Source organism: Hylobates moloch, unplaced genomic scaffold (genome assembly GCF_009828535.3).
Source record: "Hylobates moloch isolate HMO894 unplaced genomic scaffold, HMol_V3 SCAFFOLD_101, whole genome shotgun sequence".
Classification (NCBI taxonomy): domain Eukaryota; kingdom Metazoa; phylum Chordata; class Mammalia; order Primates; family Hylobatidae; genus Hylobates; species Hylobates moloch.
In genome coordinates, this window is record NW_026652376.1 from 54,197 (window position 1) to 61,671 (window position 7,475).

The 7,475-nt window shown below is 56.1% G+C and overlaps 1 pseudogene; it reads right to left on the bottom strand.

The window, feature by feature from the left end:
- Positions 1–364: 364 nt before the first annotated feature.
- Positions 365–2,329, bottom strand: LOC131382587 (small ribosomal subunit protein eS6-like; annotated as a pseudogene).
- Between the last annotated feature and the right edge of the window lie 5,146 nt (positions 2,330–7,475).

A 7,475-nucleotide genomic window follows, 5' to 3' on the forward strand; every position in this document is an offset into this window, starting at 1 on the left:
AGGTGCAGCAGGGACATCGATGTCCTAACCAGCAGGATAGAGGGGCACATGGCTCCCTCGGGTAAGTCAGGGCTCTCCCCGGAGAAGATAACAAGGACGTGTGGTGAGCACGTGCTCCCGGCAGCGCCAGAGCCCAGCACTACAGCTGGGTTCACTCTGCTCTTCTCCATGGCGCTGAAGCACACCATTGTGTCACCACGGTTTTCTGTGGTGTGACAAGTAATGTTTTTCTAAATACCCAGGCGTCACAGGTTGGGAATGTTTTACTTTTTAATAAATAAAAGGTCATTACAGTAATTGACGGTGGGTGACTTCACCCTTGCTACATTCAGACGCGCTGTGTCACCAGAGAGGAGGGCTGGGGTCACAGCTGGCAGGACAAATGCCCGGCTCGGCTGTCCACAGTCAGGAGAGGGCGAACAGCTGGGGGCAGTTCTCTGTGGAGCATCAGAAACCCTGATGCCAATCAGGAGATGCCCGGGAATGTGTTGTCTCACATAGTGAAGAAATCTAGGTTATTCTAGCTGGTTTCAGGTATGGCTGTGTTCTGGCCTCTAGAGAAATCTCCAGGATGTTCTCTCTCTCTCTCGCTCCATCTCTCTCTCTCTCTCTCTCTCCTGGTCTCTCTCTCGCGCGCTCCATCTCTCTCTCTGTCTCTCCCCTGCTCTCTCCTCTCTCTCCTGGTCTCTCTCTCGCTCCATCTCTCTCTCTCCGTGTCTCTCCCCTGCTCTCCCTTGCTCCCTCTCTCTCTCCTGGTCTCTCTCTCTCTCTCTCTTCCCGGCTCTCTCCTGCTCTCTTTTTTTCTCTTTGTCCGCTGCTCTCTCCTCTCTCTCTTCCACTCTCTCTCTCCCCTGTGCTCTCTCCTGCTCTCTCTCTCTCTGGCCATTAGCTCTCCCCTCCTGTGCTGCTTCCATCTCAGGCCCCACATGCTGTCTCCTGGGAGCCCCAGAATCCCCTCTGGCTGTGACCCCATCAATGCTGCAGCACCTCCCCGCTCACTTGTGCTTAAGAAAAAGCACAGGACTTCCCCAGTAGCTTCTGTAGTGGTCCTGATCTTGCTCTGATTGGCCCTAACGAGGTCATGTGACCCATACCCCACAGAGTGCTGTCCTAGGGAGGTTGTCTGTTTACTATGTGGGCCCCATCAAGTGATTTACATAAACAAAAAGGCTAGGGCCCCACCTGGCCCACAGTGACTGAATGTGGGGAGGGGCAGCCCCACAGGGAGAGCCAAGAGCACCACGGGAGGCAGGGGAGGGGCTGGGGAGGAGCCTCGTGTCCGCGTGGCGAGTCCTTCACAGCAGAACCGTCCGTCCTGGTGTTCAGGGGCTGCTGTCTCTATTCACTCCCCGGAGGAACCTTTCTGGGCTCGTCAGAGTCCATATCAGCCCCCAGGAGTGTGTCTGCTGCACACTTGACCGGCATCCCTCATGCACACACACCAGAAGAAGGGCTGAAAGCCCTGGTCTGTTTCACACCTGAGACACTGACCAGGCGCGGTGGCTCATGCCTGTAATCCCAGCACTTTGGGAGGCCAAGGCGGGGAGATCACAAGGTCAGGAATTCGAGACCAGCCTGACCAACAAGGTAAAACCCCCATCTCTACTAAATATACAAAAATTAGCCGGATGTGGTGGCACGCACCTATAGTCCCAGCTACTCAGGAGGCTGAGGCAGGAGAATCACTTGAACCCAGGAGGCGGAGGTTGCAGTGAGCCGAGATTACACCACTGCACTGCAACCTGGGTGACAGAGTGAGACTCTGTATAGAAAAAAAAAAAAAAAATGAAAGCAAGACACTGAATCTTGGGTGCTTTGGTCCTAGGTTTCTTACATTCTTCGTTTAAGGGCTTTCAACATATTCCTGGACATCGTCTTCTTTAGAGACATTGAAAAGTCTGCAGATTCTGCTAGCTCTTTTGGGCCCCAGGCAGCGAGACACCATAGTATCAGTCAGTCCAGGAATGTCCTTCTCTCCGATTTTTTTTTTTTAACAATAACCAAGTTGAGAACACTGAGGTTGGCATCCACAATGCAACGGCGAACAGATTTTCACTGTCTTTCTCCAGTTCTCCTTGGTCTATGGCAGGAATGCCGCTTACTCAGTAGCAGGTGGACACGGCCATGGGTCACGTCACCCTGCTTCATGGGAAGGCTTGTTTGTCGTTCCCACCACTGATCCGGACCACAGAACCCTTCCATGCTTCACAAGAGCATCAGCAGCAACTTCTGTGGCCACAGGCATCTCATACAAAGTACGAAGTTTGCGTTCATGATCCACTTCAATGAGCTTCTCGCAGCCAGCGGCTGGGAAGATGTTCAGCTTCATCTTGAAGCAGCTCTTCTGTTGGTGTTTTCTTTGTGGTTACTATGGGGACTGCATAAAACATCTCATAACAATCTACCTTAAGCTGGTAACAACTCCAACTGCATGCAAAACCTCTACTCCTTTCTACAACCCCCCGCTTTATGTCCTCAGTGTCACAGATTACACCTTCTTACACTTGGTATCAATTCGCAGAGCTTTGTAGCTGCCTCAGAAAGGCTTCTGGGCCTTGCTGTTGTGAGTTGCTGTTTCTGTCGGGAGGGAGTTCTGGGCTTCCTGTTCCGCCTTTGTGCTCTCCTCTCTGGAGGTCTAAACGCTCAGCCAGGATCATGTGACGGCCCCGGACTCTCTGTGCTTCTGTCCTGCCCTAGAACAACCTCCTGAGAAAGTGCCCAGAAAGAGCGACCTGGCCGGCCTGAGACGGTGGTCCTGGGAAAGGCCTGCTGGTGAGGGTGCCCTTGGCTGGTGTCTTGGAATCTGGCTGCAGCAGTTCCCTGCGCAGACACACAACCTCCCTCAATAGCGAGGAGCTCCTGTGTCTAAACGCCTGTGGAAGCCACGTGGTCTGTCCTGAGCCCATTTCCTTCTGGGGATCTGGAATGTCTGTGTGCTAAGCAGAGGTGCCCCCGTGACCAGCCCCCTAGTCGCTGGGCGCTGAGTCTCCGTGGGCTTCCCTGGTGGGCGACGTCTCACTGTGCTGTCACGTCACGTTGCTGGAGGGACTAAGCACACCCACTGTGGCTCCACAGGGAGAAGACAGGGGTGCTTGTGGCTGGTGCCGTGGACTTGGCCGCCCAGCCCCTGGCTGTGCTCGCCCCTCCCTAGCCCCTGCAGCCCTGGATGGCAGTGGCTTCCTGCTGACACCTAACTCAGGGTCACCACCCCACCATTTCTTCTGCAGCTCCTCCAGCCCCTCTGGGACGAGTTCCATGATTAAGTGGCCCCCATGGGACTCCCTGGGTGGCTCTGGCTTCCTGGCTGCCCCAGCCCACTCATAGGACTCTTTTCTACCGATCGTGTCCTCCTGGGAGCCTCACACCCCAGGACACAGAAGGGACCTGGGCCCAGCAGGGGGTTGCTGACCCCGGAGACAGTGTGTCCACTTTGCTTGGGCCAGAAGTCATTTCATTATCTCTAAGAAGCAGATGGTCTGCTCCTCCTGTGTCTATAATTTTATCTACCTTCACACACACACAGAATGTCAATGTGACTTCCTACCTCTAACTCAGCAAGGAGGACACAGATGCTCACGTGGGAAACGGCTGCTGCAAATGCAGCTTGAGTGTGAGGTCAGGGGCTACGCAGACAGACAGGCAGACAGACAGATGGAGAGATGGACAGGCAGACACACAGATGGACTGACGGACAGACACACAGACAGGCACGTGGACAGATGACAGACAGACACACATGGACAGGCAGACAGACGGACAGATAGATGGAGAGACAGCAGAGACACACAGGCAGACACACAGTCAGGCAGACCTGGTTAGATCCCACCAGCTGCCCTAAGTAGTTCAGTTGACCGTTCAGAGCTTTTATTGCTCACTTGCGAAGAGGGGCGGGGCTCTGTCTCCTGATCTTCGGCTCACCCTCCATCCCCACCTACCCGTGGGGAAGCCCCCTCCCTACTCTCAGTGGACCTGGGGTGCACACAGCACCGCTCCCTGATGCCAGGCTCCTAGGGCAGTCGTGTGTCCCAAGCCTGGGGAGTCCCTGGACTCCTGGTCACAGGGAGGGGCCCAGGATCAGCGGGGCGCGTGTGGTGGAATTCCAGGCTGGCGGGACCCTGTGGATGCGGATGCAGCTCTCCATTTCTTGCCTTCCAGGGTGTTGTGGTTCTGAAAGAGAAACCCCAGTGCAGTAGGTGAATGCGTCCCCCAGAAATCCCCCAGGGGGTCCCCAGTCACAGTGGACAGTGAAGCCATGACTCAAGCAGGCCCCCATCCCTGAGTCCCACTGTCCCCTAGTCAGAGCCCACGGGGACCCAGCCTGGGTCACTGTGCAGGAAACGATGCTGGACTCTCTGCGGAACCCACGGGGCCCAGTGATCTGGTCTGACCCAGGAGGACTTAAGCGGCCCAGTCCCCAGGGACTTCCTGTGTGACATCACAAGCAGACTGACACCCGTCAGAGCCGCCCCAGGCAGTTGTGTGAGGTGCTCTCAACTTACAACCTTTAAAACAAGGAGGACCCACCCTGCTCCCAGGAGCTTTCCAGATCCACCAAGGGCAGGTGGGAAGAGACAAAGTATCAGGGTTCCAGCCCCGAGAGGAGATCCAAGGGGACCCCCTCCTCCATCTGACTGAGGAACGGACTCCCCGTCTCCACCACCCCACATTGTCATGGCTGCTCACAAATCTCATATTCAACTCAAAAAAGGAGGCAAAACTCCTTTCAACGCCTGCATTTTAAGCAGCAGCTCCTCGGCTCCTGTGTGCTGTTCAGGCGCTCGCAGATCGTCCCTGCTCTCCCCTCCACCCTGCAGTGAGCTCCCGGCAGCTGGGCCGGACGCAGCTTCCCGTGAGCGGAGGATCGACCTGGGAGCCTGGTGGGGGATCTCCGCCCAGACCAAGCATGAGACCCCCGAGTCTAGTGGGACAGGCCACAGACCAGCGACTGCTGCCCACGCCTGTCCAGGGGACTCCAGACAGTGCTGAGGGGAAGGAGAAATCATTCATTCAGCCATTCATTCGCTGATCCAGGCAATTATTCATTCATTCATTCAACAGATATTGATTGAGTCCTCCCTTTCAGGCAGGCACTGTTTTATGCACTGAAATACAACTTTTTATACAACAGACACTCTTCCCTCCCTGCTTCATGGAGTTCTGTTCAAGCAGGGAGACAAACATTTGTTAAATGAAACGTAAAGTCTCAGTGACAATTAGAGCTTTGAGGGAGAATGAAGGAGCAGGAAGAGGCAGAGAAGGAGGAGCCAGGGCTGCCAGGTGCAGTAGCCCAGGTTGCACACTGCTCAACTTTGCTGTAGGATTCACGTCACAGCCATCAAAGTCACACTAGGGAGTTTCCCAGTAGATGGCCGCACTGTGTCTCAGGAAGGGCCCATTGCCGCTTTGTCCAAGGCCATCTCATGGGCTCAAAACCATGGGAGGGGAGGGGTCCTGCCAGGATGACACAGAGTCTGGGGCCCTCACTTTCCTCCCATCAGATGATGCTGAGCCTGGGAAGGCACTGAGACCGCAGCGGAGGGGGCCAGGGGGCAGTGAGAGGAGGGGACGTGGGTGGGGCTGGGCTGGGGCACAGGAGGAGCAGGTCAGGCAGCGCCCGTCCGCCCAGAGGCACCCCAGGACTCAAGCCCACGGCCAACCCCGCTCTCTGAGGCCTCACTGCAGCTGTGGGAAGGGGAAGCATGGAGCCCTCCCTCAAGGTCAGCACAGTGCCTGGCTTGAGCTCATGACAGTGACCATCCCCTGCTGCCATCATTGCAGTCACTGCCCTGGGGGGCAGCCTGGACCCCAGCTCCACCGCGCATGGACTGTGTGGTCTTGGGCAGTGCCAAGCTCGGCCTCACGGGCGTGTGGGGATGGTCACAGGAGGTCCATGTGCCAGGCCCAGGGTTAATGCACAGGGTTACCACCACTGCAAGGTTGCCTGCCCCGTCTTGTACCCGGCCATCCATGCCCTCATCTCAGGGGGCAGGACAAAGGCAAGTGAGATCGAGAGGGGAGAGAGAGGCCAGAGTCCCCTAGAGCTCTATCCCTAGGACCAGCGCCAAGAGCGACCTCAGAGGAGGGACATGGGAGTGGCTGGTTCCAGTCCCCACCCCTACTCCGATGGGAAAGCTGACCCCGGATGACCTGCTAAGGTCACAGGGCAGAGCTAGGGTGAGGTTTAAGGACCTCACGTCTGAGCAGAGGAACTCACTCAGGGCCCACCAGGACCCACACGGCCAGCATCGTCATCACTGAGACACAGAGACGGGGGCCCCTGAGCCACACAGCTGGACAGTGAGAAAACCAGGCCCCCAGCAGTGAGCTGGCCCCATGCCCAGGGCCTTCCACAGGTCCACATGGCCCAGCCTCCAAACCAACTTAGGACTGGCCCAGGGCTCAAATGCCCCCAGGGCCCAGGCAGAACAGTGGGAGATCAGGTGCCCGGGGGTGACGATAGGGAGCGGTGGGGACTGTGGAGAACCGGAGAGGGCTCCCCTCCTTAGGGCAGTGAACTTCAAAGTTCCCTAAACCTACGGAGCCCACCAAGCTCACCTCTCCAGGGGGCTTCAGCCCAGTCTCAAGAGTGGCTCCTGGTGAAGGGGGGTCTTGGGATGTGGCAGTGACCACCGAAGCCTGGACATTTGCTCTGCAAGGAGGGGGTCTGGGCTTTTAAAACATCCTGCTGAGAAAAGGGAAGACACAGGGTGGATTCGGGCGCAAGGGATTTAACGGAAGGAACAGCCCCTCTGCAGCAGTGGGGGTTCAGAGGGTCCAGTCAGCACAGGACCCCCACCCTGGCCCCTGCAGAAAGGCAGGCCTGGTGCGGAAGCTGAAACTCAAAGCCTAGCGGGAAGGCCCCGCAGATGTCAGTCGTGGGGTGTGCCAGAGGCAATGGGGGCCCCGTGATGAGTGCGACCCTAACTGGGTTATGTTGATGAACGCAGGGATTTTCACATCAGAGTTAGGAATGGCGGTGACAACTGACACACGGAATCTTGTGTCTTAGAAAGCCTGTCTTGAGGCTGGTTACAGTGGTTCATGCCTATAATCCCAACATTTTGAGTGGCCAAGGAGGGAGGATCGCTTGAGGCTAGCAGTTCAAGACCAGCCTGGCCAGCATAGCAAGACTCCATGTTTATTAAAAAATTTGAAAGGCACGTTCCTTTGTGTCTCAGGATTATTCTGTGCTGTGTTCAGACAACAGGAGGATGAAAACAAACTCTCAAATCTTGGGTCTGGGAGAAAACAAGGTGCCTATTACCATGAGGTGGGATGAATTGATCTTTCATTTAATCCTCCTGCAATGCTCCTTGGTTCCTTCCTTCCTTCAACAAGCGTTTCTTGCGGCACCCACTACATGCCAGGTGCTGTCCTGGGCTCTGCAGATCCAAAAGTGAAAGAAACGAACAAAATCCCTGCCCTCCTGGAGCTCCCCTGAAATGAGTGGATCCGTTAAACGAAGGGAAGAGATG